The 27,929-nt window shown below is 33.8% G+C and overlaps 1 protein-coding gene and 1 long non-coding RNA gene across 5 annotated transcripts in view; one reads left to right on the top strand and one right to left on the bottom strand.

The window, feature by feature from the left end:
* Positions 1-27,929, bottom strand: part of LOC114328169 (juvenile hormone esterase) — a 256,507-nt gene that overhangs the window by 120,777 nt on the left and 107,801 nt on the right. The window lies entirely within an intron of this gene.
* Positions 1-27,929, top strand: part of LOC126883039 (uncharacterized) — a 159,872-nt gene that overhangs the window by 120,809 nt on the left and 11,134 nt on the right. The gene's annotated exons all lie outside the window — the stretch shown is intronic.

Below are 27,929 nucleotides of genomic sequence, written 5' to 3'. Positions count from 1 at the left end.
ACATCCAAAGTGAAAGTTATCCTCCAATACCAAATTGTTCTATATGGTCCACATAATGTTCAGAAAAAAGTCACACCATTTTGAGCGTCGGGTTTGGGGGGGGGGGGGGGGGGGGAGAAGGTGGAGAAATCGGTAAATTCGTAGTTTTTTTAGGATTTCCGTCAATATTTCTAAAACGATGTGGTTTAATATGAATAACCTTCTATACAAAAATGTTCTACATTAAATTTTGAAATAAAAAGGTCCTATGCATAATCCTTCTAAAATGAACGGTTCAAACGTTATGGAGGTAGTATAGTATAATTGGTCCAAAAAAAGGCATAACCCAGACATCCAAAGTAAAAGATTTCCTTCAACACCAAATTGGTCTATATGGTCCACATATTGTTCAATAAAAAGTTACACCAGTTTGAGCGTCCGGTTTGGGGGGAGATGGGGAAAAGTCGGTAAATTAGTAGTTTTTTTAAGTTTTTCGTTAATATTTCTAAAACTATGCTTTAGCAAAAACAATGTTCTATACAAAAATGTTGTACGTGAAATTTAAAACAAAAAAGGCCCTATACATAATTGTTATAAAATCAACGGTTCCAGAGTTACGGAGGGTAAAAGTGGAGGTTTTCGATACTTTTTATATTCTTTGGGCAATTTATAGAAATTTTCTTTAACAGGATTGTGTTTTGTAAATAAAATTTGCTATTTCAGTAGCCGATGATATGTTAATTATAAGCCCTTAAAGAAACGTCGACCTCACCACCCAAAATCATCATCAATTTCCCAGATAATATAAAAAGTATCGAAAACCTCCACTTTTCACCCTCGGTAACTCTGGAATCGGTGATTTTATAACAATTATGTATAGGACTTATTTGTTTTAAATTGTATGTAGAACATTTTTGTATAGACCATTGTTTACGCTAAAGCATAGTTTTAGAAGTATTGACGAATAACCTAAAAAACTACTAATTTACCGACTTCTCCCCTATCTCCCCCCCCCCCCAAATCGGACGCTCAAGATTGTGTAACTTTTTACTGAACAATATGTGGACCATAAAGAACAATTTGGTGTTGGAGGAAAACTTTTACTTCCGATGTCTGGGTTAGGCCTTTTTTGGACCAATTATAATATACTACCTCCGTAACTTTGGAACCGTTCATTTTAGAAGGATTATGCATAGGACCTTTTTTATTGCTAATTTAATGTAGAACATTTTTGTATAGAAGGCTGTTCATGCTAAACCGCATGGTTTTAGAAATATTGACGAAAAACCTAAAAAACTACGAATTTACCGATTTCTCCCCCCTCTCCCCCCCTCAAACCCGACGTCCAAAATGGTTTTACTTTTTTCTGAACATTATGTGGACCATATAGAACAATTTGGTGTTGGAGGATAACTTTCACTTTGGATGTCTGGGTTATGCCATTATTTGGATCAATTATATCATACTAATATACCTATAGGAGGGATCTTGGTCAGTACAGAAAAATTTAGGCAAGTTGAAAGTACATAAATACTAAATTTTGGTGTCATTGGAGAAAAACATCTTGAAAGATGGAGCTGAATAGGGAAAAGCGGAAATATCAGAAACGAGGTAAAAATGCGGCAGTGGAAATTACTAAAAAAGGAGAACTAAATTGATATGAACACAACTAAAATGGACAAGAATAGACTAGTCAACAAAACTATAGAAGTATAGAGGATAGGGAAGAAGAAAAAGAGATAGGTCTAAAAAAACGGTAAATTGAACAAATCCAGGGAATCCAGGACATACTTAGGGGTTCGTAGAGAGAAATTAAGGATTACAAAAGGTAAAGAAGAAGAAGAATTTTAAATGGTATTGTCTGACATATTTATTAGTTTTCCCTGCTAATATTTACCAAGTATATTATGGCTTATATTAGCGTTAGAAAACATTCGTATCGAACATTTACTTTTAAAACATGGCTATCCGTTTTGTTTCTACGACGACGGTGTTGGGTTAGACATTGTGAAGGTTGAGGGGATTATTTCTAAAAGCAAAAACATGTTGTTTTGCTTTGAATATTTTAGATCCTAAGAAAAACGAAATATATTTAAATTTTCAAGAACACTAACCTAATATCGATTTTGGCAAAAAACCCCGGAAAATGTAAATAAATATCAAAAACTATATAGTTGGGAAAAGTTTTGTAGAAGTTTTTTAAAAAACTAATTTCAACACAAAACATAATTTTTTTATATAAATTCAGAATGATTAGAAACTATGAAAATTATTTTATAGGTATGTATAAACCAGATGTAACTTATTTTATACAAAAGTTGTACCTACAAAAGTAACTAATAGTCCATGTGGTGGGACCGCTCCCGTCTGGAAAAAAATTCTGATTCGGTTTCTTTGTGGATTTCTATTCAAAAATGTCCCCTTTAAACAAATCTGAAGGGTGCCGGGAGGAATTTTTGGGCAGAAATTGTTTAAAAAATTTTTTTAAACAAATACAAAAGATCATCTTTTTTGACCCGAAGAATATTTTATTAGGTTTTTTAGATCATTCTAAACAAGAAAGGTATCTTGTAATTTTTCTCAAAATTTGATAGTTTTCGAGTTATAGGCGATTTAAAATCTGAAAAATGCGAAAATACGCATTTTCAAGGCTTAAAAACACATATTTAAATTAGTATTTTTGAGGTTGCCAAGTACTTGCATTGTAGTTTAGTTTAAACATTCATTTTCAAGATTCTGCAGACTGATCGGGTCTAACTTCAATTTACACCGTTGTTATTTATTTGTTAATTATGCGTGTCTATCCGATTTTTTGCCGGTGCGGCGCGCAATTTTTCCAAAAATCTTTTATTTTCCTCCGAAAAATATATTTTTTAGATTTTTTGGGACATTCTAAATGAAATAAGTGTCTTGTCATTTTTCTCAAAAGTTAATATAGCCCAGTAAATGAACGAGAAATTCGGCGATACCGTGTAATTTTCAGGGGCAAGTCCGAATTGCATGAAAATTTGGATTTAGGTTCTACTTACCCTCCACTTCAAAGTTGAAATTGTGCCGTTGGTTGCTTTTACTTGGGGGGTGACAGTCACCCCTTCTCGGGGGTGAAAAAACATACGTTCCAGATAAGACCGGAAATGGATAAATTGACTGATTTTAAGCAACTTTTGTTCTATAGAGTTATTTAGTAAGTCAATACTTTTCGAGTTATTTGCCATTGAAAATGTTGATTTTTCGACAAAAAACTACGTTTTCAGACGGTTTTTTGCAAATAACTCAAAAAGTAAATATTTTACCGAAAAAAATATCCTTAGCAAAAGTGTAGCCTATAAAAAACCCAAAAAAATGGTATATCAGTAAAGTCTATCAATAAAATAAAAACAAAGTTGAACTTATGAAAAATACGTTCTTATTCGTCTAACTCCAAATCGAATATTTCAAGATGAAATCACCGAAAAATTAAGCACTTTTCGGGAAAAATCCATTTAAACTTTTTTAAAGTGTTTACGAAAAGCTTTGTCTTAATTGTTAACAAAAGTTTTAGCATTAAAAATAAGCGAGTTACGCTCAAAATAAAGTTGGCCCTCTTTTTTTGTAAAAAATCATGAAAATCTCACCGTGTTTAGCTCCCCAAATGAAATTAATCGCTACCGCTTTACAAACAATTTACTTACCTATCTATTTTTTATATGATCTGTCAGTCTTATCGGTTTAAAGTGTTTATTTTGAAAGGGTTATAATTGAGAAAGCTTGAATGGGTCACTAATCACGAGTGTACGCACATTTTGAACAGCCATATCTTAACCAATTTTTGTCTTACGGAGAAACAAATTGAAACTAGCATATTTATAATAAACCTACATTTTTTTACTCTTTAAGATTTTTTTTATCACTAATACTTTTTAAGTTATTTTGAAAAAATGAAATTTTTTAAAAATTTTTAGATATTTTTTTTAATATAAAACCAAATGTTTTTAAAAATAAGCACTTCAAACAAATCAAACTTACAGATCATATAAACAATACACATACAGTTAAAATAGATGGTAAAGCCAAACGATTAATTTCATTTAGGGTGCTAAATAGAGGAAGGTTTTCACGATTTTTTTTACCAAAAAGAAAGGGGCCAACATCTTTTTCAGTGTAACTCGTTTATTTTTGATGCTGTAAACTTTTTTAAAAAACAAATAATAAGCTTTTTGTCGATACTTTAAAAATGTTAATAAGGTTTTCCCAAAAAACGCTTCTTTCTTTGGTGATTTCGCGTTGAATTATTTAATTTGGAATTAGACGAATAAGAACGTATTTTTCATGCGCTACAACTTTGCTTCTATTCAATTTGTAGACTTTACTAGTACACCATTTTTTTCGTATTTTTATAGGCTACACTTTTGTTAAAAACATTTTTTTTCGATAAAATATTTACTTTTTGAGTTATTTGGGAAAAACTGTCTGAAAACGTAGTTTTTTTTGTCGAAAAATCAACATTTTAAATCGAGAATAACTCGAAAAGTATTGACTTACTTAAAAAACTTTATAGAACAAAAGGTGCTTAAAATAAGTCAATTTATCCATTTTCGGCCTTATTTTAAACACGCGATTTTCACCCCCCGAGAAGGGGTAAATGTCACCCCCCAAGTAAAAGCAACCAACGGCACAAATTCAACTTTGAAATGGAGGGTAAGTAGTACCTAAATCCAAATTTTCATGCAATTCGGAGTTGCCCCTGGAAATTACACTCCAAAACGGTCATCGGTAAAGTTATAAGCGATTTAAAATCCGAAAATGCGCTTTAAATCGCTTATAACTTTAAAACTATTAACTTTTGAGAAAAATGACAAGAAACCTATTTTATTTAGAATGTCCCCAAAAATCTAAAAAATATATTTTCGGGGGAAAATAGGAGATTTTTGGAAAAAGTGCGCGCCGCACCGGCAAAACATCGGATGGACACGGATAATTAACAATTAAATAACAACGGTGTAAATTTAAGTTAGACCCGATCAGTCGGCAGAATCTTGGAAATGAATGTTTTAACTACAATTCAAGTACTTGGCAACCTCAAAAATACTAATTTAAATATGAGTTTTTAAGCCTTGAAAATGCGTATTTTCGCATTTTTCAGATTTGTAATCGCCTATAACTCGAAAACTATCAATTTTTGAGAAAAATCACAAAATGTCTTTCTTGATTATAATGACCCAAAAAACCTAGAAAAGTATTCTTCGGGTCAAAAAAAGGTCATCTTTTGTATTTGTTTTAAAAATTTTTTTAAACAATTTCTGCCCAAAAATTCCGCCCGGCACCCTTCAGATTTGTTTAAAGGGGACATTTTATAATAGGAATCCACAAAGAAACCGAATCAGAAATTTTTTCAGACGGGAGCGTTCTCACCACATGAATCTTGAATTGATAACATGACCGTAATTAAATTATATTTAATATTGTAACATGGAGCACTACTAGACACCGGACTCAGTTAACCCTCGTAAGGCGGTGCGGGGTGCAGATGCACCCCAGACCTCGTTTTTCTCACCTATCTTTTTTAATATTTTTTTTTATTTTTGTCCATTTTTTTATTAGCATTAAATTAAATTCTAAACGCATCCCACCCATTACAGCATTTAAAACTTTGCATTTACGTGTTTTTTTTTTGGGAAAACTGACTGTAAGGTGCAAATGATGAAAATTTCATCCTGAATTAGATGTTTGTGCTGTTCCACCTGGAACTAACAGAGCTATGGGACAATGTCGGTGTTATTTATGTCAGAGAAAAAAGACCGAAAATCCCGGCATTACTCTATTGTCTGTAAAAATTTTGTGTTGCTCACACTGTGAAAAATTTCATGTGTTTGCACCGATAATATTATTTTTAAGAAGAAATGAGTACTTTGTCTGTAAAATTATGTTTCATAATATGAAAAACAAGTCCTAATTTTCTCTCAAATCAATTTCTCCAACGTTCACATATAAAAAAATGGATATACGGATGGGGGGCAAATGCACCCCGCACCGTTGTTTACGTAAGAATTTAAGCACCACCTTACGAGGGTTAAACAAAAAATGTTTAATTTGAATCAAAATATATTCAAATAATTAAAATAATGCCTTCTATAATACGTAATATAATATCTACAATAAATTGAAAATTGAATTCCTGGTGAATATAATCATTAGTTCACTAGCATAAAGCAAAAGTTTACTATGAAAAAAAATTTTCACCTCTAAAAGCCTCACCCTACCTCTCAAAATCCGACTTCTGAAATGTTATGTGTTCCCGGTTTTGTTATATGAAATGGAAACGTGGACGATGACCGCAATATTAACGAAAAAAGTAGAGCCTTCGCAATGTGGGCTTACCGTCATATATTACGTGTATCCTGGACCGAGCACGTGACCAACGAGGAGGTACTACGCCGGATAGGTAAGGAGAGAGAAAGAGAGAGAGGTAGGAATGCCTATAAAGAAAAGAAAGTTGGAATACTTGGGTCACGTTATAAGGCACAATAAATATAGAGTCTTACAACTAATCATCCAAGGGAAAATAGACAGCGGAAGGGATCCAGGGAGGAGGAGACACTCGTGGCTCCAAAACTTGCGGCAATGGTTCGGATTTTCATCTGCCGAACTATTCAGATCTGCCGTAAAGAAAGTCAGAATAGCCAAGTTAATTGCTTAATTGCTAACGTTCGGAGAGGACTAGGCACATGTAGAAGAACAGGTAAATAAAATTAACGGCGCTAAATCAGGCTGTTGATACCTGCGAAAAATAAATATTGTAACAAAAGAATGAATCCGACCGCAGTAGCATCTCCAAACGGTTCCGTCTCGAGAACATTCTGGCGAAAGCACGATATACGTGGAATCGGTGGAGAAAGACGTGCGGTATGTGGTCACACAATAGCTAGAGGTGGCGAAGTCTGGACTTATCGAGAATAACGTTATTTTGTATTTAAACAAATTGCGGTATTAGGAGAGTTTAGTTATCGAGTGGAAAAATGAAGCAAAATACCTGGGAGTCATCATGGATAAAGGATTAACCTTCCAAAAATATGTAGAAGCCACAGTCCAGAAGGCCGACATGGCGAAAGCAACATTAAGAGGACTCACAGGCAGAAGAACTAAATTAAAACTAAAAATGAGGTTAAGATTAATAAACAGCATAATATTACCGGTATGGGGACAAGTATGCAAAACTCACAAAAAGAAGATACAAGCGGTTCACAACTGCAGCCTAAGAGAAGCAGCCAAAGTCCCGAGGTACGTAGCAGAAAGATTCCTGTTCAGAGAGCTACAACAGGTGAGAGTCACCGAAATGATGACAGACAAGGTAAGGGTCAAATTCGCGGAGTTGGAACACCACCCAAGCCCCATACTGCGAGAGATGCTAGGGTATGACGCTTTCCACCGATGGAAGCACAAACGTCCTAAACAGCAAATAATGGAATAAAGTAAAGGAAATAAAGTGAAATAAACAACGAAAATAAAGAGAGACACAAAGAATAAAGTGAAAGTAAAGTGATAAAGAAGTAAAAATAACAAATAGTAGATAGTTCGTAGCTCGAAACACCAAGTGCCGAAGAAACACGTAACCCAAGCGTATGTCCAACACCACGATCAGGTAAAGTCAGCCGATAAAAATGTAGAAGAAAAAGGCGCAAGCCACCAAAATATATAAAAAACATAAAGACAAAAAATACTTGAGCACCAAGCCATTCGACTGAGCTTAGTGGGGCTTGTTACAATGACTTGGGCCCAAGCAAGCAATTTTTAGTTCTGCGGATAAGTAATTAGAAGATAAAGGCATAGAGCGCTTCACGTTGGCCTAGTTTTGAATTCCATTAGGGCACCACATTGGAATCTTATTACCCAGGATTCCATTGTGAAGAGCATTTGGCTACGATAGTTGTGCCTTCGCATCAGCGTGCTATGGGGGGAGAGGGATGGCCTGGGCATTGGAGCGAGGTGGGGTGATCCCTGTTTTTACTCGGTTCAAAACACCTCGCCCCAATGAATTGTTACACCCGAATGTACTTTTTCGATAGGGTGGACATCTCCCACAGGTTGGGTTAAATCAAATTGCTTGCTTGCTTGGAGAGTTTAGTTTTAAGCTAGAGTTTGTAAAAGATAACTTGTATAAATAAATAATTAATAAAGTCGTATATAGAAACGACTCGCTCGTTTTATTACAATATTTTCAATACTAGGATGTATGAGGCAAAGGATGATATTTTGGTTAATACCCAAAAACCAGGGAAAACTAATTATTCATACAAAGTCTAGGTTAGAGTTGGCGATCGATCACTACTCGATAACGGAGAAGGAGCGGAAGCGATCGATCCATATTCGATCGCAGACGAGAATGATGGTTGTTTTTTTTATCAATATTCAAAGACCAAGCTTAGGAGCTTTTACCAGATGTACCCTACAGATGTAACTTGGCTCGTTGAAAAAGAGATGGCAAGTCGGCGGCGATCGCTTACGATTCCATCGTTACGGTATTCTTTTCCAAGTGACATTACATATAATGTTTTACACTAAAATTTAACAAAAATAATAATCAAAATATGTTCATTTATATTTAAGAAAATTGGGAGCAAATAAGAGTAAAACACTATAATATTATGATCGTCATCTTTCTCTTTGCCTTATCCCTATGCGGGGTCGGCTTGCCTAATTGTATTTCTCCACACAATTTTATCTTGGGACATATCAATATTAATCCCCTTTACCAACATGTCCTGCCTTATCGTCTCCCCCCAGGTCTTCTTTGGTCTTCCTCTCCTACTCCTTTCAAGAATCTGCACTTCAGCTATTCTTTGTATTGGGTGATTAACGTCTCGACGTTGAACATGACCAAACTATCTTAACCTATGCTCTCTAAGACTACCCCTAATATACTCATTTCTAATTTTATCCTTCTTTGTCACTCCACTCATCCATTAAATCAGAGGTTCCCAACCAGTGTGCCGCGGCACACTGGTGTGCCCTGAAGTCCCTGTAGGTGTGCCGCAAAATTTTACAGTTTTACCGAAATTTTGTTTTCTTAATTTTCCTAATTAGTTTCCATAATGAGCACAGCATTAACTTGATGAATTGTATTTTAAATTATATTTTTAAGAAAGTAACAAAGTAAAAAAACCATATAACAATACAATTATGATTATACTCATACAGATTATTTATCCAAGTGTGCCGTGGCTGAACAAGTTATTAAGTTAGTGTGCCTCAAGCTATAAAAAGTTGGGAGCCGATGATCTAAACATTCTCATTTCCGCCACATGCATTCGTTGTTCCTCTTTCTTTTTCACTGCCCAACATTCAGTTCCGTACATCATAGCCAGTCTTATGGTTTTACTGCTGTGTTATAGAATTTTCTCTTCAGCTCCATTGGATTTTTTTGTCACACAACACACCACTCGCTTCTTTCCACTTCATCCATCCAGCCCTAATTCTACTGCATGCATCTTCATCTATTTCTCCATTACTCTGTAATACCGATCCCGGGTACTTAAAAGTATTGCTTTTTGCAATAATTTCACTATCTAAAGATACCATTTTATTTGTAGTAACTCCATCTTTAAATGAACATTCCAAATACTCTGTTTTTGTCCTACTAAGTGTTAAACCTTTTTCCTTCAGAGCTTGTCTCCACTGTTCCAGTTTTTGTTTTAAGTCTCTTTCATTATTTCCTATTAACACTACATCATCAGCATACATTAGGCACCATGGAATGCTACCCTGTAGTTTCGCTGTTATCTGGTCCAAAACTAAAGAGAATATGTAAGGACTAAGCACCGAGCCTTGGTGAAATCCTACTTTCACCTGAAATTTATCAGTCTCTCCCACACCTGTCCTAACGCTAGTCTTTACTCTCTCATACATATCTGTCACAATCTTTACATATTTGCCAGGGATTCCTTTCTTATTCAGTGCCCACCACAGAATCTCTCGAGAAACTCTATCATATGCTTTCTCAAGATCAATGAATACCATATGAGCGTTGGTCTCTTTATTCCTGTATTTTTCCATCAGTTTCCTTAAAATGAAAATTTCATCTGTTGTTGATCTGCCCTGAAAAAAGCCAAATTGATTATCGGATTTCGGTTTCACCCGCTGTCAATTATTCTCTCCCATATTTTCATGGTGTGGTTAAGTAGTTTTATAGCTCTGTAGTTTGTACATTGTTGTATATTACTAAAATAGTATGATCAAAGTATCAAAACAGTTTCTTACTCGTTTGCTGAAAATTTTAATAACCAATCGGGACCGACGTAACTTAATTTTGTCAACTATTAGTACATTCTTTCACGGTTTTTGTTCTAAATTATAAAGAACCGCTTGGATTGACATGAAATTTGGCATACGCATAGCTTACAGGTCAAACAAAAAAAGTGATATTGTGCCGATGTGTGCTTTTGCCCTGGGGGTGACTTTCACCCCCTCTTGGTGGTGAAAAATCATATGTCCAAAATAAGTCTGGAAATGGGTAAACTGACTAATTTTAAGCAACTTCTGTTTTATAGAGCTTATTCTTATATTTTTATAAGTCAACACATTTCGAGTTATTTGCGAGTGAATATATTTTAATTAATTTTTCAACAAAATAACCACATTTTTAGACGGTTTTTCGCAAATAACTCAAAAAGTAAGTATTTTGTCGAAAAAAACGTTCTTAGCAAAAATATAGCCTGTAAAAAAGTTAAAAAAATGTTGTACGCGTCAGGTCTCTGGACCTCGTAGACCCAGAGTTATAGCCAATGAAAAATAGATTCATATTCACCAAATTTCAAATAGAATATTTCGACGTGAAATATCCAAAAAATTAAGCACTTTTTAAAAAAACCCGTTATAACTTTTTTAAAGTGTTTAAAAGAAGGTTTATTTCTGTTTTTTTAAGGTTCTAGCAATAAATTTAAGCAAGTTACGCTCAAAATAAAGGTGGTCCCTCTTGTTTTGGCAAAAAAAAATCGGGAAAACCACCCCCTAATTAGCAATTTTAATGAAATTAATCGTTACCGCTCCACAAATTATTTTACTTATGTTGTGTTTATATGATCTGTAAGTTTCATCGATTCAAAGTGCTTATTTTTGGAAAAATTTGGTTTTAAAATAAAATTTTTAAAAATTATAATTTTGAAAAATATGTTTTTTTTTTCAAACTAACTTAAAAATTGTTAGATATACGCTGTGAGCTCGTACGTAGAAGGGATATTTACAAATTCTCGAGCGCCAGTAGTGACAAGTCTGTAAACGATTACTGGAAATTTGACATAAATGTCAAAGTGATTAATTTAAAATTAAAATTAAAAACATTAATTATAAAAAGTATTAGTTTGTCAAAGCTGTGTTATATATTTTTACCTTAAATATACAATACGTTTTAAATACTGAATTTAAGTTTTTTAATGTTCCGTAATATCTAATTATAAATTAATATATTAATCTTACCGCCATCTATACGATAATTGTGAAAGTATCCGAAGTAAGAAATTCATATTTTATCAATAGAACGTCAAAATGATTAGCAAAATCTTAAAAAAATCGATTATAATTTAATTACTTTTTTGCGTTGTAAATATTAAGCGATAACAATTAAATAATAAATTTAAAAATTATCAGTGAAAGTTGATTAGTAATCCGCCAGGAGCGACACCAGCGAAGCTCACAGCGTATACGCTGTGAGCTCGTACATAGAGGGGATATTTACAAATTCGCGAGCGCCAGTAGTGACAAGTCTGTAAACCTTTACCGGAAATTTGTGATTAATTTAAAATTAAAATTAAAAACATTAATTATAAAAAAAATTTGTTGGTCAAAGCTGTGGTATATATGTTTACCTTAAATATACTTACCGTTTTCAATACTGAATTTAAGTTTTTTTACTGTTCCATAATATGTAATTATAAATTATTCTAATAATCTTAGCGCCATCTACACGATAATTGTGGAAGTATCTGAAGTAAGAAATTCATATTTTATCAATAGAACGTCAAAATGATTAGCAAAATCTTAAAAAAATCGATTAGAATTTAATTACTTTTTTGCGTTGTAAATATTAAGCGATAACAATTACATAATAAATTTAAAAATTGCCGGTGAAAGTTGAATTAGTAATAAGCTAGGAGCGCCACCAGCGAAGCTCAGAGCGTATACCAAAAATCTCGTAAAACAAAAAAGTCAGCATTGCTTTTCTGAATATCATGTCACGAAAACAATACATACACGAGTCAAGAAACTTGTGAAGTCGTAACGATTAAGTTCATTTGAGATACTAATTAGGGGGCGATTTTCCCGATTTTTTTACCAAAAAAAAAAGTGAATAACTTTATTTTGAAGGTAACTTGTTTACTTTTGATGCTAGAAATTTTTTTTAAAACAAAAATGAAGCCTTTTTTAACACTTCAAGTAAGTTGTAATAAGTTTTCCCCGAAATGTGCTTCATTTTTGGTTATTTCACGTTAAAATATTCCATTTGGAATTTGACGAATATGAACCTATTTTTCATTAGCTATAACTCTGCTTCTCCTAGGTATAGAGACGTGATATATACACCATTTTTTTAAATTTTTTACAAGCTATATTTTTGAAAAACATGTTTTTTCGAAAAAATACTTACTATTTGAGTTATTTACGAAAAACCGTCTAAAAGCGTGGTTATTTTGTTGAAAAAATGAACATATTCACTGGCAAATAACTCGAAAAGTATTGACTTAGTGAAAAAACTCTATGGAACAAAAGTTAGGTAAAATTAGTCAGTTTATCCATTTCCGGACTTACTTTGGACGAATATTTTTACACCCCCAAGAGGGGGTGAAAATCACCCCCAGGTCAAAAGCACATATTGGCACAATATCACTTTTATTCTTTGACTTGTTAGCTATGTGTATGCCAAATTTCATGTCAATCCAAGCGAGTCTTTAAAATTTAGAGGTTTTACAATATTTTACCGTTAAAGAACGTACTATATGTGAGATATGTTTCTAATAAGCTGGTCATTATGTTCTTGACGAATTGGCTGTTGAGTCACTCGTACTTCATACCATATACGACGTAAATTCATTATTAATCCAGGAAATTATACTTCTCTCTCTTGTCGTGTCCCCATTAGTAAGGATCGTGATTTCCTCCAATACTCCTTTTCTACTAGTCTCTATCTTCAGCTGCTCTAAGGGTTTCGCAAGTGATCGTCCTTTTGGTCTTCTCCCCGTAATATTTCCAGAAAGTATTAATCTCTCTAAATTATCGTCAACTCTGTAAACCACGTGACCAACGGACGATAGAATTCTTAATACTTATGAACTTTTAACAGCATTTTATAAATGCAGTTAAAAATGGTTATGCACTTTTGGGGGAATTTTATAAATGCAATTAACCATTTCCACCCATTTTCTTTTGTTGACATTTTATACAGGAAATCACCGAGGAAAAAAATCAATATAGAATCACTGTGCAACGATTCTACAAGAGAAATGTCCCAAATGAGGCTAGCACGGAAGATACAGCTGAAACAAATAGACGAAATCGAAGATATAAACGCGATCTGGGAGAAAATTAAAAACAACATTGAAGAGGCAGCAACAGAAGCTCTAGGAAAACGCAAAGTTATACTGAACAAAAGAAACAACAACAATACACCATGGTTCAGAAAATAAATAAAAGAGAAATGTAAAGAGAAGCGGGAGGCCTACATAAAGTATAAAACATCAAACACTCCAGAATCTAGAGACACCTATAGAAGAACATGAAATGAAACAAAGCAATTGGTAAGAAGAACAAAAAATGAACACTGGGAACAGTTAACAAAGAGGATGGAAAGCGACTTCTACGGAACCCAAAAACAAATATGGAGATTCATAAGAGACCAACGGAATTTAATGGCAGAATTGAAGGAATACAATAACATACCAGCAAATAAATGGGAAACATACTTGACTTAACTGTTTAAAGGTTAGGAAAATAATAATCAAAATAATAACCTACCTGAATTAAGACACGAAATAGAAATCAGTTTTCAGGAAGTTGAGATAGGTAGCCATAAATTCACTAAAAAACAGAAAGTTACCAGGACCATACGGAATAACCAACGAGCTTCTAAAATACGGAGGAGAAAGTATAACCCTAGAGATGACAAAACTTATACAAAAACTAATATTGTACTGCAAGATACCAGACACATGGAGAAACAGCATAATGATACCAATGTTCAAGAAAGTAGACAAAGAAGACCACAACAATTATAGAGGTATAAATCTACTGAACACCGCACTTAAGCTAACCTAAAAGTCCTAACCAACAAAATCAGTAAACTAACAACTTTATCACATGAACAACTAGGATATTCATATCCGGAAGATCCTGCGTAGACGCCGTATTTATACTGAGACAAATCACAGAAGAGGCCATTGAGTACAATAAACTATGTCTTATAGATCTGACAAAGGCTTTCAATCGCATCCAAGTCGAAGACGTCTTATATTTACTGTATAGATGAAACATACCAATCAATATTATACAAACCATCCAAAACATATATTTTCATAATCGAATATTGGCAAAGATAAATAGAAAATAACGCAATTTATACCAGTACAAAGCGGAGTCAGACAAGGAGACTCATTAAGCCCACTGCTCCTTAATATAATAATGGACGAAATAATAGAAGCAGTACAAAGGTCATGGTTACAGAATGGGGAACAAAGAAATCCAAATATTGTGTTATGTACACGACGCCTCAATAATCGCCGAGACAGAAGACGATCTCCAAAGACTAACACACATCTTCAATACAACAGCCAAGAAATACAACATGATAATATCAGCAGAAAAAAACAAATGTGTGACAACATTTAATACCCACTAGACGTAAAATCTAAGTTGATGGGAAAATAATAAAGCAGGGAGCAAGGTTTAGATATCTGGGAATATATATAACCAGTTACGGAGATGTTAAAGGGGAAGTGCGACAACAAAGCTTAAAAGCAAGTAAAGCGGCGGGATCTCTTAATGACACAATCTGGAAGAACAAACACCTAAGACAAGACACAAAAGCAAGAATCTATAAAGCAGCAATTAGGGCTATATTAACATACAAGGCGGAGACAAGACCTGACACATCTAAATCGAGACGACTACTAAAAACAACAGAGATTAAAATTCTCCTACGAATATCAGGGAAAAGTCTGTTGGATAAAGAGAGAAGCGAAAATATAAGAAGATCATGCAATGTAGAAGACATAAATGGACGGGTGACAAAACGGAAACAGAAGTGGAACGAACACATTAGTAGAATGGCAGAAGATAGGATAGTACGAATAGCACGAGATAAGTCACCAAATGGACGAAGAAGTAATGGCAGACCAAGAAAAATATAGTGCGATAACTTAAATAATTTCGGAGGCTAATATTGAAGAAGAAACAGGCTTTAAAGCCTACATACAAGAAGGAAAAAAAGAAGAAGACTTTTTCCGGACGTCATCCCAAATACAATGCAAAAAGTTGCAAGTCGATAGGTGCTGTATTTAAAAATTGATTTCTTTTTTCCTAAATGCAATGGTCTAGTATTGTTGGCAAAATGCCTAACATTCACGTCCATTAAATTCATTATTCTCTTAATTCATGATAAAATTTGTGTTTTCCTGCAATCAAACTTAATCGTAAAAATCTCTCGGTTGACTGGTTAAAAAATATTACTTAAGTAAAGCCGGCCACTTACGGTATCATATGAATTCTGCAGTACTGCAGCAAACAGGCCAGTCTCTCTGCGGTAAAATTGTAAACATTTTGTTGGAGCCACGATTACACACTATCAAAATTTTTGTCAATTAGTCGAAGTCAACCAAATTGAACAACGCCGCAGTATCGTGAGTGACCCTCTTATTATTAAAGTCAAGTCAGACCTCCTAACTTGCCTTTTATTCAAATCCAATGGTCAAAACAGTACAAGTCGACAGTCATGTAATATAAGAGCCAAGAATAGTTTAAAGTTGACTTAAACTGTTTTTACCAAATTAAAAGTTCATTTAACTATTTATACTAAAAAGGCGAAGTCACTTTATTTTATTTACATATTTTATTACCATAGAGAGATGTTCTATTGATACCAAAGTAAAAATATAGTCCTTTATAGCCTTTTTCGTCAAAAATAATATTTTGACCATTTCTGACATGGACAGAATTTAATTACTAGCTTTTATCATGTCTCATATTGACCACAGGCCTAAAAACAAAATCGAAACTTTGAGTCAATTTTTATTACACTTAGATGAAACGTGCATCCTTAAAAAATACAATCAACACTGTTAATTTTTTTTATTCTTGAAAAGAATGTTGCCTGTCTGTTGCTTAGATCTTTATCCTCTTAAGGATTAGGACATCTATATTTGTATACTGAAGTGATAAGGTGGTGAAGTATTCTAAAATGGTAATTGGCTGCCTTCTTGTTGTCTATTGATTGTAGGAGGGAAGTATAGTGTGGGATGTTGGTATTAAGTTCGTTAAGATACTTTTTTGGAGATGGTCATCAAGTGTGTTTTCATATTTGGCGGATGTCTTTATATATGTTACAGTTCAAGTTGATTATCCAGTTGGAGTTAACTCCAACTAGTTGGAGTATAATATTTTAAAATTAAAACTCGATTGTAGGCTTTCTTAACATTTTCTTTTTTGATTAATTTGCTTATGTTGGAAAATAAAAAAGTTATGTGCTTTAACAGCTAGCCATGTTTTTTATCAATAAATCCTCATAGTAGGGGAGGAAAGTATGCTAAATTTGCAGTTTGTACAGATGTCTCCTATTTAAGATTTTAAAGTAACCCCCCAGCCCACCTCCGTCGGGATCGTGTTTGGTGCCATTCGGTAGATTTTTGAAAAATATTGAATAGGTGTATTTTGCAGTTTTACGATCTGATGTTCATTTCGCAAAATATCGCAGGGTTCGTATTTAAAATTTTTAATTTCCCCCCTCCCCTCTCCGTGGGGTGTCACGAACTCCCACGGAGGTGGAGTGGGGGATTTAATTTAAAATCCCAAATAGGAGCCCCAATTTTTATTGCAGATTTGGATTCTTCACGTAAAATTAAGCAACATTTATTCGACACATTTTTTCTAATTATGGATAGATAGCGCTATAATCGGAGAAAAATGATTGTTTCAAATGGAAAATTGAATTAAAAAATGAAAAGTCCCCCACTTTATGGAAAATTTAACTTGACCTTTTTCTGATTTTAGCACATACTCTTCACAATCCAATAGGTTCCCATAAAGCTCGAGTAACTGCAAATTTAGTATACTTTCCTCCCCTACTATGAGGATTTATTGATGAAAAACATGGATAAGTGTTAACGTACATAACTTTTTTATTTTCACATATAAGTAAATAAATCAAAAAGAAAAATATTAAGAAAGCCTAAATCTACAATAGAGTGTTAATTTTAATATTTTACATGTGCTAGAATATTCCACAGGGTGTTCCAAACTTTAAGAAAAAACACAGCATGATTTGTACACCCGGTATAAAATGATATTTACCTGTCTAGCAACAATATTATTACAGCGATATTCTTAAATAATAAGGCTATAACATACTAAAAGAATCATCCAAATCGGATCAGTGGTTTACGAAACTTGAGACATCAAACATGTCCCATTTTTAAGGTGTTCGGCTAATTTTGCCGGTGTGTGTATTTTTGCGAATTTGTTTAAAATCTTTGTTTATCGCCAAAAGTCACTAAAATCATTCATTATTGTACTCATTTGCCCTCATTTTCGACAGTAAAATAACACTTTGTTGTATTGAAAGAAGAATGTTACTTTACCTGCCGCGATAATTAATAAAATTAACCGAGATTGAATGTAAGTGGTCAATGGCAGCAATCGATTATTTATTTGAGTGAAATTAAAATTTATTTACTTTAATTATTAAAAATACTGTACAAAATTTATCTTATTATTGATAAAATTTATGTCAAAAAGTAAAATTCTGTAGTGTTTTGCAATTATATTCATACAAAATAAATCAAAACTTTACAGATTTTAGTAATTAGGTAGGTATACAATATTGATAAAACTATCGATTAAACATCAAAACCGGCCATCATGCAAAAGTTATCTGTGATTACTGTCATTACTGGGATACGAATTTTTTATTTCGTCTAAAATTAAAAAAATTTCCTCAAAGTTGTAACTAAGTGTTAATGTTTTTTATGATTGACAATACAATTGTGTACGCACCACCTCAATACTCTTTATCGAACGCGTCTGTTCCTCTGCTCGTAATATCAGACTCGTTCGATAAAGTGTCACTTTACTGACTGACTTTACTGAAATTGGTTAAACAATTTTTCGACCGCGGTACCGCGTGACACCCTGTGTATTTGTTATGATTGTTATACGGATGTATTTCTTTGAGTAAGTTTGTGCAAAAAATCGAATCAGAATAATTTACCTAACGGGGGCGACATTACAGACTATACTAATAAGTAGTTGAAACGGTCAAAACACAGAAACGTACACTCATTAAAAATGCACTTGAGATTCTCGTATAATCAACATTTACTGAATCGATCCAGGAAGAGTCAACTCCAACTAGTAAAAGTTGATTTAAATTTTTAAAATCAACTTGTACTGCTCGTTTCAGTTGGAGTTGACTCCAACTAGTTGGAGTCAACTCTAACTGTCAACTCAACTAATCAACACTCAACATATACAATATATTCACTAAGCAGATTTAGCAGAAGCATTAGGTAATGATTTGAAACATCTTATTATCGTAGAGTGCGTAGCTAGAAACACATAAAAATAAAAGAAATTACACCAGCTTCCTGAACAGTCAAGAAGTTAAGCAAATACACTGTTATGCTCTGTATTTTCTCCCTGTTATTAGTTTGATCAGCATATTCTTATTTTGATTAATTAATTAATTATTTTAATTACTACTTATGGAAAACAAAACCAAAATTAAATAAAACTTTCCAATAAATTTATTCTCAGGGCTAATTTATTTTAATGTATTACCTTTAGCTTGTGGCTTCTAGTATTTTTCGTGGCTTACTTTATCCAGGACAAAACAGGGAAAATAAATATACTCAATATCATATAAATTCTATAAATATTATTTATTTATCAAATATACCATAAATATAAGATTTAAATGTGTGCTTTAGCTCAATTTTGTTGCAACTATTTCTTATCTAATAAATTAATCTTTAATTCTGCTCTTTAAATCTCCTTTTTTACAAAATTTTCATTTAAATAATTCGTTAGGCTGTTCTTACTATTATATACAAAAAAAAAACAAAATTTACTTTTCACCTTTTGATTAGATTACTTATTTCTTCTTTGAATTTATGACTGACTAAATTATGCTATAGAACTGTTCAATGAAAAATAGACAAATATGGTATATGATATAAAACAACTCTCTCCGTTTCACAAATAATCTGACTAACCTTTTTTTCTCTTCTTTACTTCTTCTCATGGATTTTGTAGTCCTCGATTCTCCCGCACGTGCTCCTAGGATGCTGAGAACGATCCTTCTCGTCCAAACTGCTTCACCAACAAACAGCAGCACTCGCTCGAAATATCTCCTCAGTTTTCTCTCTGCTCGATATCTTGTGCAAATTGATACCAACCGGCTAGTTGTTCCAGACAGAAAGAGGAATCTCTTCGGACACAAGGAGATTTAACTTCTCAACTCGATCAACGATTTCGTTTCAACACGATTCTGCCTACACAGCCGTCAACTTCACCACTTTACACCGACTTCTTACTTTTCAAAAAAACTGGATTGCTCTCTCCAGATTTTCATTACATAGTGAATCTTTTTTTCTTCCAAAACTCAGACTCAAACACTCTATTCTCCCTCCAACCGTCTCTCCTGCCAATCACAAAACATCCGCTCTACACATTACATCCCGCCTTTCATTTCGTTAGAACCAATTGATTTTGTATACAATTTTTCCATTTTGTCAAATTCCAGGAGATACCAAAATTACTTTTGTGTTTCTACATTCTATAAAAGAACCGATATCCGAAAACTCAACAATTGTGTTTACCGTCTTTCCTTCTAGGAAGCATTTATAAACGTCCTATTGTTCACCTCAAAGCGAATATATGTACTTTCTAATCCGACCGTATTAATTGTATAAGTTCATAGAAAAAATTTTACTGAACGATTTTCACTTTCCACGAACAATGCTTATGACTAACTAATACTATTTACAATTTTTGGGTCATATACAGGTCGATGAAAAGCTATGATCTCGTGGTCTTTGACATAAACTAATTTTCTAAATTTTTCCCATAAAATTATATAACAATACGTATCTCCAAAAGTTTGGAATATTGGAATATTAATTTCATCTTTTTATTGATTTTTATATATTAACCCTTCTGAATAGTTAAACATCATTTTACTTCAATTTAATGATTTAATCTCTTTGGAGTGAAAAACTTACAATGTACAACTTACATTTAAAAATTAATTAGTGTAGATAAAATAATTTTTAATAAAACATATAAAGAGTATTTTCGCCATTGGCCTCTATGCATGCCTGTAAGCGATTTGGCATGCTGCCGATTAACTAGTCTACCTGGGCTTGCTGAATTGTCTCCCAAACTTCACGAGCAGCATCTTAGTTCTTGAAGTGTAATATGGGGATTGTTTCGCTTATTTATGCTTGTATTGAGAATGTCCCAAGCATACTGAATGACATTAATGTCGGGGGAATCCGAGGGCCACTGTAATGTAGATATTCCTTCTTCTTCCAGAAAATTTTGTACTGCTGCTTTTCGGTGAGGAGGTGCGTTGTCATGCATAAACACAAATACATCACCTACTGCACCTCGGAATGGACGCACGATAGGATTTAAAGCTTCTTTGATGTACACAGCACCAGTGACTCTTCTCTACAGAACCAGCAGTGGCGTCCGTGTACATACCACCCCAAACCATAATACTGCCAACTTCAAATGGGATACGTGGTTGGGCTGTTTCTAGTCGGGTTTGTCGTCCTATGGCCCTCCAAACCAGTGTTATTTGCAAATCAGAAACCAAGCCAATTTTTGATTCATCAAAGAATATCACCTTATTCCAGTTAGGACCATGATGGGTCATTTCTCTAGCCCATTACAACTTTACTTTTTTGTGTTGGTAGGTCAGTTTAGAACATGTAAGGACCTTCTACAATACAAATTTACCGCATTTAGACAAGACCTAACTGTCTTGTTCTACTGTTTTTACATCGACTTTTACCACTTCTGAGACGATCCTTCACGTCATTTGTATCTTAGTTTTTTTTTAATTTTCGACACAGCACTCTGAGTAACATCAACAATATTCACTATATCACTTTGAAAAAAGACCTGTTGTAATAAAGCAATTACTCTAGATCTGTCAAAATGAGATAACACATTTCTAGGCATGTTTAAACGGCTCAATAATTCAAATTTAAACAAAGACTGAAATAATGTGTAAATACGCTAATCAGTTAGAAATTATACAAAAACAATTCAAATTTTTTATCATTTTCATTTAAAAATGCTCTAAAATTAATATCAAAAACAGTTTTGAAACCTCCGTAGGCGAAGATATACCTATTATTTGTACTTATTCCAAACCTTTTAGACATGTGTGTGTATTGCGAACAATATGAGCCGACAGAAAAAGCATTTACACAGTGTGGTATACAAACTTATATGTGGTGAGTGCCCAAAAACTTGGGTCATCGGCAGAGCGGGGTAATACTTGGGTACAAGTACCCGAATTTTGTACTCTAAGTACATTTTAGGTAGTACCCAGTATCCAGTACCCGAGTACATTTTCAATAAATTACTCGGTGCTCGTACCCGTAGCATATGGGCTAAAATACCCGGTGCCCGCGTTTATTATACGAGTATATTTTCCTAGTACTCTTGGCAAGTCTAAACTTGTCGCTGCATGTGGGGAGCAAATTAATATGTAGCAACACGTTAAAACGCCGTTTTCAGTATCAGTCCATTCGTCAAAAGTTATCCAGCTGTAACAAGATGGAACTCTTATTATGATACGGTTTCGCACATTTTAAGTGAAAAAGAAAAGCTACTGTTTTTTTTTCAAAGGCTTGATATAAAAAACTTAAGAAACCGAAATGTTGTATTTAGAAGAGTACTGTACGGTCTTAATACCTCTCGCTACAACCCTCGATGTTCTTTAAGGAGAAGAATGTGTCTATTATGGGAACTTACTGTCAAGTCTCCTCTCTATGAGGAATAAATGGGAGAAGTTAAAGCTTAAAACACTGAGTTCTGGCGGTGAATTTTTTCTAAGAATATGTATGTAGAGCTTGAAGAAAAGAGTCTCTGAAATACTAAATTTGTTTTCAAAATAGGCCATTATATCCGCAATTGTCCATCCTAAGTTTAAAGTGCGTTAAAGTGCGTTGGTATAATGTCTTAAAAAATGCAGAATTTTTTATGTACGCTTTGAAAAAGATAGTGATTAACGCTGCTGTAAAACTAACTTCTTTTAATTATTGCGAAGAACTAGATACGGGAGATTCAATTGATATCACCCCAGATGACTTTTTTGATTTCAATGAACCAGAGTATCCACCTAAACAAGACTCAATAAACCAATCTTATCAGTCTCAATCGTCTGAAAATGAAACAATTAAAACATTCAAAATAGAAATAGAGCTTGCTAAATTTCTAGACGGCAAAAAAAATGTTTGAGTTAGTTAAATGAGTTTCCTATGATTAAAAAAATTTTTCTAAGATGCAATATACATGAATGCCTTCTTTTGCGTCTGTAGAACGCCTATCTTCTTATGCTACAATAATTTAATAGCCCTCGAAAAAATGCTCTATATCTGATTAAAACTTTGAAAAATTAGTTATCTAAAAGCCAATAAAATTAATCAGTGAATGTGAGTGGTGTTTTACTGATTATTAATAATTTCTTGATGATTAATTTTTAAAATTCTTATTTTTTTATTTCAGTTGGAATTGCACGTTACTTTATGTTTTCATGACTCATAAATATCTTTAGAGATGCAGAGATAATTATTATCTTCTTATCTTTTTTGGGTTCAATATTCGAATGTACTCAAAATATTGGGTAATTGTACTTTAACTATGGTACTCTGAGTACTTTTCTGGAGCAATGTACTCGGTACTCTGTACTCATTCTTCAAATATGAAAAGTACCCGGTACTCTATACCCGAGTACAATTTATCAGTACCCGGTCCAGCTCTGGACCGGTCAAACTGGTAGGATCTTTAACAAACGGATAGCAGAACACAAAAGTTGTCCCTCAAGATATCCAGTTAGAGGCTATAGAGTGTAGACCAGGGGTGTCCAACTTGCAATGCCTCAAGGGCCAAAACTAAAACCTTTGATGTTGTCGCGGGCCATATATTAATTTTGTTACAAGTAATAACAAAATAAAGTGAGGTATAAAAATAATTAAAACAAAAAAGAGTATTACTTCTTTTATTGCTCAACAACTACATTTTTTTATAAACGGAAAATTTATTGATAACACTTTTCAATAATCAAGACAAACATTGTAAAAGCAACGAACAAGATGTATCCAATTAGTGTGAGGACTGTGGTCGATCGGCTTCATCCACCAATGAAGAAATGTCCACCTCCAGTTCAGTTGTAGACAGTCTCATAAGATGACGTAAGGAAGAATCGGTAAGGTTGCTTCTGTTTTTGTTTTTTATGTATTTCATGGAGGAAAAGGCACTTTCACATGTATATGTGCTTCCGAACATTGACGTCATTTTCAGTCCAAAATCTCGCAGGTTTGGGAATTTCTCCTTTGACAGTAATTTGAAAAATTCAGGTCCCTTTTCTTGTCTGGTGATTAGGAACATTAAAAACTGCTTAAGTTGCCTGTGTAAAAGAGATCGATTTCCACCTCTAATCGTATTTATAATCTTAATCACGGTTTGGAAAACTTGATCTTCCTTGACTGATTTTCCACATAAAGCTCCCTGATGTATAATACAATGAATTATTGGGCAAGTGACACCATTCTCTCGAAGCAGACCCACTAATCCAATTTTTTTACCTGTCATTGATGGGGCCCCGTCTGTTGCTATGGCTGAACATTTATCAAAGCCTCCAATTCTGTCAACTGTTTTCTTCACAGCCTCATAGATGTCTTTTCCTTTTGTTGTTCCATAAAGAGGACAAATATCAAATAACTCCTCTTTACTGGTAAAATCATCAAAAGTAGTGCGCACAAATATTAACAGCTGACTAACATAGGTTTGATCAGTGCTTTCATCCAAACAAAGTGAGAAATATGAACTTTTCTTAACCAGGCTAAGCATAGATTTTTCTACTTGCTCACTCATAGCAACAATCCTTCTTTGTATGGTTTGATGTGAAAGTGGCACTGACTCAAATTTCTCCGCCATTTTAGAATCACCGAAAGCTTTGGCCATTTCAACAGCACATTTTTTTATCAAATTGCCATCAGTGAAAGGTTTTTTTGCCTTTGCCAGCGCAAGCGACACGGCATAAGATGCATGCAAAGAATGCGTTTGAGAGTGTAATATTTTACTGAACATACCAGTTTGCTGTTTAAGCTTTTTCTTCAAATCTGCAACTAGGGCACGCCGACTTTCATTTGTGTACATAGCATACTTATTTTCATGCACTGTTGTGTAATGTCTTCTCACATTATATTCTTTAGGCACTGAAACGACATTCATGCACACTAAGCACTGCAACTTTCCATTATTGTTAGCAATCAAGTAATCACTCTCCCAACTTTCTTTGTAAATTCTGTTCTCACTATCAATTTTCCGTTTTACTGGTTTTACACTCATTATTGTATAAGAGGAATCAAGACAAAGAATTAATCAAGTTCACTGTTCACTAGCAACGTAATAGATTAGCCGACTAGCATGGCGGCTGGCGACGGATGGTAAGCAGTGGGAGGTGTGGCCTGCGTGAACTGTGATGCGCAGTAATCAGTGCAGTTCTCATAGTGGTGGAGGACGATTGTGTTCGTTACACGTCCGCGAAGCGGCACGCGGTACAGTACTTGTGATGTAAAAACACTGCTAAACCATAAAATATAAATTAAAAAATCTTTTTTCACAGTGGCAGCATTTAAAGAAAATATATGCTTTTCGAAAATCTTACGTGGGCCACAAGAAATATCCTCGCGGGCCGGATGCGGCCCGCGGGCCGCCAGTTGGACAACCCTGGTGTAGACGAATACTTCTTAGTAAAAATTCATCACTTGAGAGACAGTTGTGACATTTATTTGTAATAAATTTTGTGGATATATTGAAAACAAAAGTATTCAGTGTTTTATTATTAGATTTAAAACTGTATTGACATATGCTAAAATACTCATTGTATCTAGAATAATCTGTATCAAATTTCATGACGATATTTTCAGTAGTAATTGCACAAGAGCTCTAAAATGATCGAATTTCTCCCGAGTGACACTTTTACAGTTTTAATTTCATGACCCGAAGGGGAGTGAAATTATGTCAAAATGTCACGAGGGCAAAAATTCGATAATAATTTTAGAGATCAAGTGCAATTTGTTGCGATTATTTCATGAATAAAACTGTCCAAAACAAATTTTTTTTTGTAATTTATTTATGTTAATTACAAATTAGTACAATTAAGCACACAGTTGTTATAAATATTTGACGGTTAAAACTCATGACTTTTATAGTTTTCAAAACATTAATTGTCATTAATATCACTGAATGAATTTTTTCCTAGCAACGAAGGGCATCTGACGTAATTTACTTGAGGACAGGATATTATCAAAAATTATCACTTTAATTTTGATTTCTGTAGCTTTCTATTGGTCAGAATCTCCTATGAATGAAATAATCAAAAATATTTGTTTGTCCTTTTCTCTGAAGGTAATATTTAAGATGTATATATGTAAACAAATCCTTTGCACAAATTAGAATAGGAGGTAAAACTTTTAAAGCGTTCGGCTTAAACACCGGACTCAGGCAGGGAGACCCGCTGTCCCCCTTACTGTATAATCTAGCATTGGAATATGCAATGCGAAAAATCTACACAAAACTGCCAGAGGAGCAAATATTGTTCTCGCATTTGCAGATGACGTAGACGCAGTAGGTATCTCAGACCACACTGGAAGTTAGGGATATAGTTTCGAGCTTTTAAGAAGCAACAATAAACGAAGGCCTGAAAATAAATAAGGGAAAAACTAAATACATGGTCGTATCAAGAAAGGAACAACAGCGAAATAAGACAAAACATTACCATAAACCAACATTATCATCAGTTGGCTTTCACCTTTCTCTTTGTGAAGACAGAGAAATCAACTCAACCACCCCCATGCTCGCAAAATAGTCCTATGATGCTTTGAGGTATAGCTTGTTTAAATTTCACCTATCGCCAGGGTTTAATATATAACACGCCAATGTAAGTCTTTTGGTCGGCATTTTAAGGGTTTTAACCCATGTATTTTTGGTGGCTTAGCATGTAGAGCTTGACTAGAACACTGATGATGCTCTCTTTAGAGCAAAAACGTTATTGTTTTAATGTAGCCCTTTATTGGGGTTTAAATAAATATACCTTCTACACAGAAGATCTTTTTCTTCAATTTTTGTAATTAATGGTATACAGCCAGGAAATTTTGCCTTATGGATTTTACCATAAAACGTCATAACTTTGAGGTGCTCAAAGAATTAATATACCTAGTAACAACAATTACCAGTGACAATACAGAAGAACGGCATGATGAAGTACGAATACTGGTGGGGAATAAATCTTTCTTTGCCGTTCATCATCTAATGAGGTCAAAGCTTCTGTCAGGATGTGCCAAAATCCAAATGTACAAAACCATAATCCGTCCAGCAGTGATATACGGAGGTGAAACATGGAGATTGAGAAAGAAAGAAATCAGTAAACTTTTATTATGGAAACGCAAAATCATGCTAGTATGGTCCTTGCAGGGACAGTGTGACAAATGAATGGAGGAGCAGATACACCAATGAATTAGAGAATCTCTTCGGGCAGGGAAACATCGTGAGATACATAAAAGCCAATCTACTGAAATGGGTAGGTCACTTGGTACGGAGTGATTGATTAGCAATGTGTTTTGGGAAATACCGGCAGAACGGTCCAGAAAAAGGTGGAAAGATGCAGTCAGAGGAAGACTTGGGGAAGATGAAAGTGAGACCATGGGAAATAGTAGCACAGGATTGAAACCAATGGAAGACTCACGAAGAGTTGTAAAAGCCAAAAATTGTGATGAATATTTAAGACGAAAATTAATATAAGTATCGGTCAATATGTTGTAATGTATTCAAATTTATACCTGTAATTATATTGCCAATTGTATTATTTATTATTTAAATTGTGTGCTAGTTTTTACAAATTGCAACAATCGATTTATTCAATCAGGTCTACGTATCATGGTAATTAAATCTGCAAATATTTACGTTAATATTTGATTGAAACTCAATTATATTTAACCTATTATATTACTATGTTTTGCATTGAACCGATAAATTACTTGTCATTACTGATAAATTATTATTGGCCGGAAATTAAAATTAGAAGCTAAAAACTATAATTCAGTATGTTGTTCTTCATGAAATATATATGTGGCAGCGTACTACGTGCTGCCATCTAGACTTTTGTACTAAAAACATGAGGAAAATCTATATTATTTTATGTAGGTTACTCCTACAACGTATAAATAAACCTTTTTCATAAAATATGTTTCGAATAATCTAAAAGAGAAAATTGAAGGAGTGACAAAAACCGAAAGAAATTCTAGATTTATTTAATATTATGTAGTAGTGATTATATCAATTAGGTAGTTCAAAAACCAGTTAGTCCAGGTTTTGAGGCCGTTTCCATAGGACAAATATTTTTCCTGATTTGACTTCTTTGCGGATTACAATTAAAAAATATTCACTTTAAACAAATTAGAAGGGTACCAGGCGAAAAT

This window comes from Diabrotica virgifera, chromosome 1 (genome assembly GCF_917563875.1).
Source record: "Diabrotica virgifera virgifera chromosome 1, PGI_DIABVI_V3a".
NCBI lineage: Eukaryota > Metazoa > Arthropoda > Insecta > Coleoptera > Chrysomelidae > Diabrotica > Diabrotica virgifera.
Note: the sequence above shows the minus strand (reverse complement) of the source record. Positions and strands in the feature narration are given on the sequence as shown.